Source organism: Gopherus flavomarginatus, chromosome 6 (assembly GCF_025201925.1).
Source record: "Gopherus flavomarginatus isolate rGopFla2 chromosome 6, rGopFla2.mat.asm, whole genome shotgun sequence".
NCBI lineage: Eukaryota > Metazoa > Chordata > Testudines > Testudinidae > Gopherus > Gopherus flavomarginatus.
The window spans coordinates 118,591,582-118,605,532 of record NC_066622.1 but is presented as its reverse complement, the minus strand read 5'-3'; the positions used below and the strand labels follow the sequence as shown (position 1 = coordinate 118,605,532).

The 13,951-nt window shown below is 42.6% G+C and overlaps 1 protein-coding gene across 4 annotated transcripts in view; it reads right to left on the bottom strand.

The window, feature by feature from the left end:
* CTBP2 (C-terminal binding protein 2) overlaps window positions 1-13,951 on the bottom strand; it is a 237,224-nt gene that overhangs the window by 180,865 nt on the left and 42,408 nt on the right. For 2 of the 4 annotated variants that reach the window (XM_050959317.1, XM_050959320.1), the window contains exon 2: window positions 4,118-4,232. The exons of the other annotated variants lie outside the window; for them this stretch is intronic. The gene's annotated coding sequence lies outside the window, so the exon portion shown is untranslated. The remainder of the gene's footprint in view (window positions 1-4,117; window positions 4,233-13,951) is intronic. 4 annotated transcript variants of the gene reach the window in all.

Here is a 13,951-nt window from a genome sequence, read left to right as displayed (position 1 = left end):
ATTCCTGCTGTTATTCAGTGTGAAATTCAAGCAGTCTGAATCCATTAACATAAGTTGTTACAAATCTGCATTTTTAGACTTTGTCATAAAAAGCAGCAGTCCAAACTCAGTGACCTGAATCTAACAGCCTTTCATGTGAAGTAGCCTTGCTATGCAGCTTTTCCTAACCCCTTACTTCTTGTATGGGTCAGGACAGAGACACTGCTTGCACTCTTCACTACTGACTGGGTCATAGTGAGAGAAAATACAAGCCAATCAAGGATCAGTGGTGCTTGATCACATTTAGGATGTGACTGTGCAAATGCTAACTAACATAGGCCCTGATCCAGCAAAGCACTTAAGCATGGGACTACTAACATACCTATAATTAAGCACATTTGAGGACATCAGAATTACTCTTGTTTAAAGTTAAGCATGGGATTAAATGTATGGCTGGATTGGGGCCATAGTGCCTACATGTGTGAAAAATTTCATTCATGTTAACAGGACCTCTCAGCACACTCATTAGTGTCTGCAGGATTTGGCCCTTAATTTTCTCCAAATTGCATAGGCCTCTAGCAATGAGCAGAGGAGTGAGACCATGTTAGCACCAAATGACATATGTTATAAAGCAGGTGTCACATTATATTGGACAGACCACAGACAGACAAAAATAAACCATTTTTGACACTGCATTATCAGGACAGCACCTCCAGGAAAAAACCTGTTGATTTCTAAATTATCAAAATGCGACAACATTAAAATGACACATGCACTAAAGGGTCCGGTCCTGCTCCCTTTGAACTCAATGGCAAAACTCCCACAGAATTTAGTGGGGGCAGAACCAATTTAGAAATTTCTAAAATTAATTTAGAAAGACTCCTCTACTTTAATCAGGACCTTAACCCCGCAATACAATCCTGGCCGGAACACCGAACAATTTAGTAACTTACAAAATACTCTGTATACCATTCATTCTAACCTTATGGCTACACCGCAATTAAAAACCCGTGGGTGGTCCATGCCAGCTGACTCAGGTTCACAGGGTTCGAGGCTGTTTAATTACAGTGTAGAGGTTCGGGATTGGGCTGCAGCCCAGGCTCTGGGATTCTCTCAACTTGCAGGGTCCCATAACCCAGGCTGCAACCTGAGTCCAAATGAATACACCGCAATTAAACAGCCCCTTAACCCAAAACCCCGAGAACTCGACTCAGCAGGCATGGGCCAGCCGTGTGTGTCTAATTGGAGTGTAGACATAAGGGGCCTGTCCTTTCTCCACTGTTTGATGGGAAGGTGTTCTCGCTAGCCTTTATCAGAGTAACCCTGCTGCTGCCCACCCAGAGTGTTGCATTGCACAGCAAGGAGAAGGTTCTCATTTAAAAAGCTCTAAGATCATGAACTTAGATTTCCTGTGCAGGAAGTTACACCTAAGGACTGCCTTCTGAACATTTTCCATGGACCTAATCAGAGAATTGCCTCACCTACATTGTCATTTATGTCAGATAAGGGACTTGTTTGCAATATGGATACTCATTTTTCAAGAGTAGATGTACTCCTACAGAAAGTTAAACTCACTGGGCCTGATTCTGCTCTCATTCACCCTGATTTTACAAAAATGCAAACGCCATTAACTTGAACCTTCAACAAAATTGCTCTTGATGCATCAGAAGAGAATCAAACGAAGACTGAGTGGTAATTATTTTATGTTATTAGGGAGCTGCAACCGTTGAAATTTCTAGACGTCCAGGAGCATACTGGTGAGAGTTCAAACATTAAGGTCTAGTCTATATCAGAAAAGGTTTGCCAGTGTGGCTATACCCACAAGTCCTTCTACTGTACACATAGCTGGTACTGGCAAAAATGTGCTTTTGCCAGTATAACTTACATCAGTACCCTGAGCAAAATAAACTGTACTGGCAAAAACACTTTTATAGGTGTGTCTACACATGCTTTTGCCAAGATAAAAAAAGGTTACAAAAAAGTCACACCCCTAACCAACATCATTACACTGGCTAAAGTTTCTAGTGTAGACCTGGCCTAAAATTTTCCAGTCCCTGCAGAAAGCCAAACTCTGTGCAGTCATTGGCAATTAATTGTGCAAAGCTCAGCAGTAATGCCAGCCCCTGATAAACTCCATCCAAAATTCTGCCCTGAGGCCAATAGACTGTAGTGTTTTAATTTCCTTAACCTTCACAGATGAGATTTCTCTTATGTTTAAAGAACAAACTGCCCAACGTACTCTGCCTTCAGACCACCTGAGAATAAGAACGAAATTCCAAATTGATGGATGTGAGTCATCAACATCAAATTTCCAAGTAAGCAGTTAGCTTTAAGAATATCCTGCCAAAAAAAAAACAAAAAACAAAAAAACCAAAAAAAACCAACCAAACCAAGTAAAATTTAGTAAAGAGCACTCTGCAGGTGGCATCTTCAAGTCCAGTCTACACTGTAAAATATAGTGTAACCAGCTCCCCTAACACAACATGACTGACCTTGTATAGCTAAGAGTCTTTCAGAAGCATATTACTGAGGAGTGTGATTTCATGGACTTCGCCAAGCTGTAGGAGGATTTGTTAACACAATTACAACATTTTCATTTAAACACATTAAACATAAAACCCACTGATCCCACCATGTAGGCTGCTCGATAAATAATTACAGGTATTAGCAACACCTACATAGTTAAATTGCCTAATACTTTCCATCATAAGCTCCTGTTTTCAGTTTCTTATAACTCTGCCAAATTTTTAACCATTTGGGTTATTTTCTCTGTTTGCTCTCTGCCTCAGGCTGAATTTTATTTTTAAGTGTCAGCGAAAAGAAGTTAACGGCTTCCAAGAACGACGGGAAAGAGGTACTTTTGCCAGACACAGAAACTGTTTTAACGATCTTCAAAAAGCTCTAGCACTTCCATGATTTGAACAGCTGTCATTTGTCTGATGGGGCACAGTCCAAGAAGTTCTCTTTGCAAAGTCACCAAGATTTGAGAGTCAAAAGCCTCTGAAAATCATCACTTGCACATGTTCAGTAAAGCTTCTTCTCTCATCATTCCTTCTGCACTGAGCACATCCCTAAACCCCACTGAGCCTCCTGTATGGTGAGCAGAGAGCTAGAGCTCTGGACTGATGGTTGCCACAGCAGCAGCCACTGCTATTCCCTTATCCCTCACTGGAGTAGAGGGAGGCAGGGAATCAGGAAGACCATGAGTTGTAGTATCAGCTGTTCCGCTAACCAGGGTGCACCTCACAGCCCTTATTAGTCAGGCCTCATAACCCAGCCTTAGACACTATTCATCCATTCTACCCCGGAGAGCTGGGTTCTGTGTGATGTCTGGAGAAACTATCTAAAGAACTTCACGCACGGAAGCTGAATTAAGGTTGCATGGGCAACTTAACTTTTCACATTTACTAACTTTTAAATGCTTGATTTTATAACCATAATGTTCTTTTAACAGTTTTTTTTAAATGTAATTTAAAAAAATTAAATACAAAACAGCTCCAGAATCTCCACTGCATGCAACTGCACAGGAACAGAGGTTGTCTTTCAAGCAGGCAAGTCTCAAGTCATAGGTCAAAAACCAAACACCTGAAATTTCACCCAGAAACTGAAAGGTAGCTATGATTCTATTCTGGCTCCAGAATGTGTTAATCATATTAGGAACTATTGTTCTGTAACTAGACCTCCTAATCAGGAGTATTTTCTAACACACATAGAACCTATTACATATAAGCAGAGTTGTTCTCTCTTCACCTCATCTTCCTCCTTTACCTACTCAACCTTGACTCTAGCCACAGAAAAAGATTTGCACACCTCCGTCTGATCAGAATCACACAACAGTTCATCTTACCGAGCCCCCGCCCCCATCCCATTCCCCTGATCTTTCAGCAGACACACACTGAATGTTCACCTGAGAATTATAAGCAACACTCCCCCACCAGAGCCAGTAACCTCTCCCCCTCCAGGCATTCAGATCAACATTTCCACACCACCATCCATCTGTCAGTCTGAAAAGCAGAAAGACTAAGGACAGTCCCAGATCTAGGCCTTGAGGAGGCTTCACACGAGTTTGTGCTTATGTTTCTCCTTGCAGGATCAAGGTTAAAGTGTGATCAAAAGGCTGCACTGAAAGTTAACGGACCTCTGGAAACACCTTCTAGAGAAGATGCGGTGGAGGAAGATGACAAGAATGGTCAAGAAGGTAGCCTTCTCTTCCATAAAGCCTTGGATGGAGGCCAGCAATAGGAACGAAGAACCTAGGAACACAGAGGGCATGTCTGAAACAAAAGATGGTCTGCACACAGAAGTAGCCTGATCCTATCCCTTCTTCTCCCACCTGCTTCCTCAAGGCAATCTTATTCCCAACCCAGTGATCACAACATTGTGGATGCTCCAACAAGGAAATGGATAATAAAAAGCCAGTAAGATAGGTAACTTAACACAATCAAGTTTGGAGTACCTATAGCACTTGAAACCACATATTCAAATCCCATCAAGGACAATTCAGCCCTTTATTTCCACCACTCCTGAGGAACAGAAATGGAAGTTTGCTGCATGTGTCTGCATGGTGGAAAGGAATTTCATCACAATGAAACTTTAATATCTGTGGTCCAGCCTGGTCTACATGAATATTAAAGAGCCTATAGTGCTTTTGTTCATTTGTTTTTAAAAAGGATGGATTTGCCCAAAGATACCTAGGAACAATTTTTTTTGCACTAAGCTGGATGACTGCTGACTCCTTTCCCCTCCATTTAGAGGAGGCTGTATTTCAATGCTGGAGCACACACATAGCTTCCGAAATGCTCTGGGATCCTTTACAACCTTTCACTATAGACATATGTAAAATATTATTAAATCATGTTAATTTAATATCATGTTCAATCAGAAACAGGGATAAAAACCAAGAATATTTATCAAATGCATAACACAAAACCAAAAGAGAAAGGACAAAAAACAAACAAACACACTTCCAGCTAAACTAAGAGGGTATTACAAATAATGGAAGTATAGTACACCAGTACTTGACATTATCTCATAAACAGCAAACTGCACCTCAGCTGAAATAGAAATGTAGCTGTTCCACTTAGCTTAATTTTTCAAGAAGTTACAGGTTACACCCATTCTGCTGGCAAAAATGAGCTGGTTTGCGCAAAACAATGTACTGCAAAACATGGACTGTAAATGAGGAAGGACACCATTGCAATAAATATTAAATTACAAATTCTGAAATGCAGATTAGATATTTATCCTCTGAGACCTTGCTAGACGAAAACCACCCCTTATGCTAAATAATAGACAAAAACCATCCCCTATGCTAAATAGATCGACCTGATTCCCCTCTCTCCTATACTGGTGTAACCAAACTGTGTCCAAAGCAGTTACTTCTGCAGTACGCACATGTAGCTGAGACAACAATTAAGGCCTATCCATGAACATACTGAAAAACGAACTCTAAAACTGGACTAGACAAAAGCTAGTATTTGAGATAGGAAGAGGCTGTTTAAAAACCAGAATAAAATGGTGAACGTATTGTTGCTAGTAAGCAATACATTGTTTTAACATGTTATGATACTTATAAATATATGAAGTTTAAATAAGCAGATGACAGAAAGTTCCTTTTAATCTACTGAATGTTTATTATTCTTCACACATTAGCACTTTTCCCCTCTTAGATTATATCTTCTGCCATTTATAATTAATTTTAACAGCTTCTGCAACTTATCCCACAGGTTGTTGCTGTTTCTTTTAAACAGCATGCTGCTGAGAAATTGATTTGTTTGTTCCGTATGCCTACAGAAATCACATTATGAAATATGCATAAATGTCATTTCTTGGGCTGCTTCTGAAGATTAGCAAAGAATAAAAGCTGGCTTTAAAAAACAAGACACACACACACCCCCCAAAGAGAAAGAAAAACTTAAAACTGAATCTCAGTTCAGATTATTGGCAAAAAGAACATTCCATACCTGGGTATCCAATGTGCCCTCAGATCCATGGCTCAGATTGCTACCTAACTGGTACCCCAGTGCAGCTGTGTCTCCGTAGCAGCGGAACTCACAAGGCACACCAAGTATCCTGGGGTCAGGATGGAACTCTTCACGATAAAGTGGGCCAAGACTGCCACCTCCATCAAGAATCAGGTGAGGACGAAGGGGCATATATTCCCTGACCCCCTCTGTAAATGTAGAAGGTTCACATCTGCCAAGTGTTGCAGATCTTGACTCCATAGGAACTGTCTCCTGCCCAAGTATGCAAATCAGTCTGAGGATAGAAAACCCAGGACCAAACCCCTATGAAGCTGCAGAGCACTACACAAATCCTAAGAGAGACAGGAGGCCCGCAGATCATTTTCAGCCATGGAAAAAACCAGTTCTGTAGATATCCTGCCTACCGCCAGAACAGGAGCTGTGACATCCCAGTGTTAAACAAGCTAAACAACAGCCAACTAATTCAACTTCAGAGAGAATTTTCTGTCTACAAACCCTCACACACGTTGGCGAGAACAACTGACGCATTGACATTTCCCCCAATTCACAAGGCAACGAGATACAGGGAACAGACCCACAAATCTCCCTGACTGAACCTCCCCCATCTGTGTTCCCTCCTGCCAAAGGTCACCCCAGCAACCAGGCTGTAACAGTCTCAGCCCTGGTCTACACTACAGAGTTAGGTTGACGTAAGGCAGCTTACGTTGACCTAATTATGTCAGCATACACACTACAGCCTTGCTCCTGGCGATGTAAGTGCCCTATTACACTGACATCATAACTCCATCTCCGTGAGAGGCACAGGGCTTATGTCGGTGTAGTTAGGGTGACCTAGTGTCTGTCTAGTTGTCTCCACGCTGGAGCCATGAAATCGACAAGAAAGCCTCACAGCTCCGGCTTTCACCCCAGGGCAGGTGGGGGGGCTCCAGACTCCCAGCTGGGCGGCTGCCCAGGCTCTCCACTCCAAGACAGGCTGCCCCCAGGCTTCTGGCTCCCCACTCTCAGCTGGGCTGCTCCCCACTGCCTCTCTGCTATGAGCCAGGCTGCCCCCGAAATCCTGGCCACCCGTTCTGAGCCGGGCTGCTGCCCTGGATCCCCACACCCAGCTTCCCACTCCCCACTGGGAGCCTGGAAGCCGCCCTGACTCCAGAAGGGGAGCTGAGAGCCTGGTTAATTGCCATGCTCTTGGCAGGGAGCCGAGAGCCCAGGGGGGCAGCCGGGTTCCCGGCAGAGAGCCAAGAGCCCGAAGGGGAGGGGGGGAGCTGCATGGAGCTGAGAACCTGGGCTCTCAGCCCCAGCACTCCCCGCTCTCCGTTAAGTCAGTGAAAGTGCTCCTGGTGAGGATGCGCACCACCAACAGGAGGAGTGTAGCGTGGATGTGAACCACCACGGTAATTACTGCAGTGACAGTAAACCGACCTCACATAAGTTGACTTAAGTTTTTAGTATAGACACGCCGACTGGTGTCCACATGGGGTAGGCAGAGCAGCAGACAGGTGGAGGCTCTGTGATGGAGCAGGAAACACTTGCCTATTCCTACTAGACTTGGACTTGAAACCAGTGAAGAGCTCCTCTAGTTGTAGAAGCCATGGGCCTACATATTGCTCAGGTTCCGGGCCTAAGGATTTAGGCCTGTTCTTACAGAGGTACTAAAGTAGCAGACACTTTCTGTTATTATTTTACTCCTCCTATCAGAGGTCTAATATTTAACTTTTGCTTACTCCACTTTTGCAGACACCTCCAGCTGCTTATGGCTATGGAAATCCAAACAGATTACAATGTGTTTATTGTATTAACTGCATTGTACATGGTATTGATGCATTTTTCAAACAGTCATTGTTTCATGCATATGTACAGATAATTTACAAATATAATAGGATCTATTTCAGTAAAATATCATATACCACACACCGGTGCTTTGCCTTGCACAGCTGTAATCAGGTTGGGAATGCAGATGGAGAAAGACGGGACTGAGATTCTTTAGGTTGTACCATTCCCTTGCAAAGAGCATAATATATCTTAAAATCCACACAGTAGGACAAAGTTATTATAGAATGGACAGGCAGCACCTGCTACATTTAAGCTCACACAACAGCTTTGGTATAAAATAGAGTGGAACACAACCTGATACAATACAAAATGAACTGTGATACAGGCTAATGGAGTACAATGCTGTGCACGGCAACAGAAAAAGCTTCTAAAAAACTGCAAATTAGATCCTACTCTACGGGACCAGAGTGAGATCGTTCTTTGAGACGAGTCCCATTGACTCAGTTCAAGCAGCAGCACGCTATGCATATGTTTAATAGATGCAATGGTAGGCTGAGATGGAAGACATTTTTCCCATGTATTTTCCATTGCAAAACATATTGAATTACAAGTTCTGAAATGCAAACAAGGTATCTTTTCTCTGAGACCTTGTTAGACACATCACTCTCCCATATTATTACAGAGAGCTGTCAAAATATCATGATGGGAGAGCTCTTCCATAAGCTTGCAAAAGTATAACTATCGTAATATCAACTAAATTCCATTAACAGCTACACAGTCATTTTGCATAATAAAAGTAAAGGTTCTTTATTTGTGATCTACTTATTTATGGCCATCTAACCAAGAAGCACTTATTTTTCCCTGATGCCTTTGTTAAAATTACAAGATAATTTGGAGTTGTCATCAGTCATTAATATTTGCAACAAAATGCCTAAGAAAATTTGAGGTAGCTGTGACCTAGGACTATTGACACAGTAATAACTCCTGTAAGCAAACTAACTCAAAGAATAATTATTTTTAATTTATGTCATCATAGAAAGTACTGAAAAAGGGAATGCTGGAAATTCTGTGCAATGATTATGAAATTATATTTCTTCGCTTTTTTGCCTGTCTATAAAGTAATCAAGACTATGCAAGGTTTTTTGGGAGGTGAAATTTTTCACAGCCCTGAGCATCTTAGCTAGGTCAATTTAATTTTTACGTGTAGACCAGGACTCAGTGCCCTTGCAATGAAGCAGCCGCTGATCTTGAAATCCTCACTCAGGCTAATCACCCACTGATCACCAGCACCTGCAGGTCCCTGAATCAGAAAGGCACATACAACAGACAGAATGAAGGCAAAGAATGGGAATGGGAGATTTTTCTCCCTTTTAACGAATATGTACAGTAGTTGATCAGAGTGAAGATCATAAATCCCCTGAACAACAAAGAACCCAGCTCCTCCAAATAGCTATTCCAGCCTTACACAGAAAGAGACAAAGAGAAATGGAGTGGTTGGATGTAAAGTTTTTTAAAGGTTACAGAGCTTTCCCAAAAAAAGTTGCTCAAAAACCTTGTTGCCATTAACTGGATACAGGTAAGGCTACGAGTTTGTCACAGAGGTCATGGATTTCATGACTTTCTGTGACTTGTTCAGCGGCCAGTGCGCCTAGCCCAGGGGCCACCTGAGCAGCTCTGGGAGCCCCGGAACCAGTTGTGCTGTCCGCGGCTGGGGCAGTCTCGGGCCACCTTGCCCCCTTCCCCCAGCAGCAGGAGTTTCGGTGTGGGAGGGGATTGGGGCACAGGAGGCGGTGAGGGCTCTGGACGATGCTTACCTCAGGGGGTTCCTTGGAACTGGCAACATCCCTTGGTTCCTAGGCAGAGGGGCCAGGGGACTTTGCACACTGCCTCCGCCTGCCAGCACAGCCCCCGCAGTTCCCATTGGCCACAGTTCCCGGAGTTGGCACTCGGGGCAGAGACAGAATGCAGAGCTCCCTGGCAACACCTCCGCCTTGGAGCAGAGGGAGGTGGATGTCGCTTCCATGCAGACACAGAGCCAGGTAAAGAGTCTGCCAGCCCTGCCACCCCCTACAGCACCGCCTGCCCCACTCCCACCCCTGATTTAGTTGGGTATATAGTAAAAGTCATGGACAGGTCACGGACCATGAAATTCTGTTTACTGCCTCTGATCTGTCCATGACTTTTACTAAAAATCCCCACGACTAAAACATAGCTTTAATCATGGGAAAGACTCAAGAGGCAGTAAACCCTAAAATGTAACTAATAAGAGGCCTGGTGATAACATTTATTTTTTGTCACTATAAAAGATTTTTCTGTGTAGCAGTTTACTTTTTTTTTTTAAATTATTACTCCTTGATGGACATGATACTATTAATTTAATTTCAACTTGCATTTCATATTAGTATAATCTACACTAAGTTATCTCTATGGCAGTAGCAAAATCACTTTATAGTGAGCTATATCATTTCAGAGTTAATTACATGTATTTTGGCTTTGATAAATGAAAATACCAGACATGATTAACTGCAGGATAATCAATATGATCCAGCTATTAGACATCCTGATGAGCTACCCAGAGTATAGGGACAACCTATGGTAATCAACTAATTGAAGAATATGTACTAAAAAATTTTTACAAAATCCAGACTTCAGCTTTAAAAATACCCTAATAAAACTCACCAGGAAAAATGCTCTCACAAAACCACGCAGGTCTTGCAGCTTGAGAGACTTTTTTTTTTTTTTTAATAAACAGAAATGTTGCTTCATTGGCTTAAAACCAATTACTGTGATAAAACACTGAAAAGCAAAATGAATTTGGCTGGTGAATTCTGAAGAGTATTTCTTATTTACATCTACCCAAACTCCTTTAATTGTATTTTTCTAATGCCTTCCGATTTCTGGTACTGCCCGAGATTGTTAAATAGTTTCATTTAAAACACTCTATTTATCTTGGTTTAGTCACACACCAGATCCAATTAAGCAGTCAAATACTAGAACAAATTAACCCTTTCCATGTCTTTTGACATGAAACCAATAAAAGGATGCGGGGAGAGGGGGAGGGAAAGCAGTGATGCTGTGTCATCACCAAGCAAATGTCAGTTAGCTTTACATTTCCAAAGAGGTGTGCAAGAGTACATGGAGGAAATAATACATACAAAGCTAAAGTGTTACCAAATTTTTGAAAAATATGACTTGCACTCTGGAATTCCATAAATCTACGGTATGTAAGTACTATTAGCATAAATGCAGACAACGGTTAATCTACCTTAACCCTGATTAACGGTTGCAGTTGCCCATTAATACTAGGCATTTTAACTTACTACTGAAATTGATTAGTCAGTTAAGAATTCAATCCTAATGTTCAATAAAATTGCACTTTCTTTGCAAATGCACTATGAAATGAGGTGATGCATTTAACAGCACTCACATATATTACACTGCATGTAGCATAAAGGTGAAATGTGCAGTGTGATCGGCACTGCTTGAACTATTTCATACACACCTGTAGTTGTAATGAGTGGTGGGTAGTGGTAGTGCCTAAACACTCAGTTCTCTTGGAAATAAAAATGTTTCCCTGAACTTGCACAGTACATGTAAATACTATATAGAACTGAAATCTAGAGCAAACTGGCATGTAACACATGTGGGGGTGGAGGGCTGACAGTGAATCTGACAGATGAGGTGTGGGTTGGTACAGAGCAGGGGAAGAGAGATGGGAAAGCCACATGGACAAGAGCAACAGCTATCATTCACATGGGACCTTTTACTGGAAACTCTGAGTAACTCCATTGCTGCACAGCCATGAAGCTGTACAACAGTGGCCTGGAAATCAACTGCCACTGCATGACTCACTTCCTTGAAGAGGCATAAATGAAGAAGCTCAGCATCTAGATCTCATGGGTCAGAGAGAGCCTAGACACAGCTGTGAGTTAGACACGAGGAAAGGGACCAAGCTTGGCTCGCCACTGGGGAGAGCGTGAGGGGGGAGGTAAAGCCTGTCTGGAGCAGGTTGGACTAGAGTGAGCTGACCATGAGCAAAAGTTCAAGGTGATTCATGCCCAGAGGGAGTAAGGGTGTAGGGGTGGGCAGGAAGTGACTGGCAGGGGGTCCTTTTGGAGGGGGTTTTCTGACGCAGACTGAATAACTGACCTCTGACTCTCTCCCAAATGCAGACCTGTACTTTTTCCTTTTTCTAAGATCTCTACTTTATTAAAGAATTGTCCTAGGGCAAAATATAGAAACCATCCTCATCTGATCCCATCAAAAACTAAAACCACAAACCAAAACCTCTTGTTGAGGAAAATGTCAGTTTACTGTAACACTTTTTTTCTTAACACATAATCACAAGTTACAATATTTCAAATGACATTATAGTGGTATTGTACTGCTCACAGCACAGTAGACTCATAGACTCATAGGTCAGAAGGGACCAATATGATCATCTAGTCTGACCTCCTGCACAAGGCAGGCCACAGAACCCTACCCATCCACTTTTATACAACCCCTAATCCAGAACAGAGTTATTGAAATCCTCAAAACTGGTTTGAAGACCTCAAACTGCAGAGAATCCACCAGCAAGCGACCCATGCCCCACGCTGCAGAGGAAGGCGAAAAACCTCAAGGGCCCCTGCCAGTCCGCCCTGGAGGAAAATTCCTTCCCGACCCCAAATATGGCGATCAGCTAAACCCTGAGCATGTGGGCAAGACTCACCAGCCAGCACCCAAGAAGGAATTCTCTGCAGTAACTCAGTTCCCATCTCATTCAACATCTCCCCGCAGACCATTGAGCAGACTTATCTGGTGATAATCCAAGATCAATTGCCCAAATTAAACTATCCTATCATAACATCCCCTCCATATACTTATCAAGCTTAGTCTTGAAGCCAGATAAGTCTTTTGCCCCCACTACTTCCCTCGGAAGGCTGTTCCAAAACTTCACTCCCCTAATGGTTAGAAACCTTCGTCTAATTTCAAGTCTAAACTTCCTAATATCCAGTTTGTACCCATTCGTCCTCGTGCCTACATTAGAACTAAACTTAAATAATTCCTCTCCCTCCCTAACGTTAACCCCCCTGATATATTTATATAGAGCAAGCATATCCCCCCGCAGCCTTCTTCTGGCCAGGCTAAACAAGCCAAGCTCTTTGAGTCTCCTTTCATAAGGCAGGTTTTCCATTCCTCGGATCATCCTAGTAGCCCGTCTCTGGACCTGTTCCAGTTTGAATTCATCCTTCTTGAACATGGGACACCAGAACTGCACACAATATTCCAGATGGGGTCTCACCAGCGCCTTATATAACGGTAGTTACAGGTCTGTCTAAGTTTCCATTATAACCCTCTCTTTCCAGGAGGGCAATTGCACCATGGATGGTTACCATACTCTTTACACGTAAACACCAAGCCCAGGGCTGGACTCAAGGTTGGTGATTCTCCAGGGTACACATGCAAAAGGTCGCATTTCTGGAGTTAGAGGTGAATATTTACAGTCAAAGGTTGGGATGAGAGGCAAGTTCCACCTCACTCAGGCTTGGCTGACAATCTGAGACAACAGGATGAGGGTTGGCTTTTTTTCCAATCCTCAGATGTTAAATGAGTCTTTGAAAACACGACAGCAAAATCCTTCATCATAAGGGAAATATATTTTAAAAACTGCCATAAATTAATTTTACATGACGGAGTGTCTAAATAGAAAAAGACTATGCAGGTCCTCTCAGGGCACAGTTTGCCACGGGCCTGCCTTGTTAGCCCCTAAAGAAATCAACACATTACATCTTTTAGGTCATAGCCAAATCATTCAAATAAAAAAAGGACATCATGAAAGGGCTGGCCTTTCAGCTTCAAGCAGCAAAGACTCATGCTTTTAGACACAGAGATCCTGCGTTCAAACCTAACAGCTGACCTACAACTGATGTTGTTACAGCAGCATTTTGCTGTTTGCTATTCTATAACAAAGTAGCTTTTATGACCTTAAGGGCATGATCCAGCAACTCTCTGCACCCATGACTCTCAATGGACTTAAACAGTAGGTTCTGCACATGCAAGGAATGCAGGACTGGACCCTAAAACAAGACACTGGTAGGTATTTTGTTGATATTTTTAAGCACGTGGATAAGGCGTGAAGATTGGAGTAAAGAAGCTAGGATGACCCCTCTGTGATGGCAATGCTCATTTAAGATATTCCAAAATTAGGCCTTATGGTGCTCCTTGTGATTTTCAAA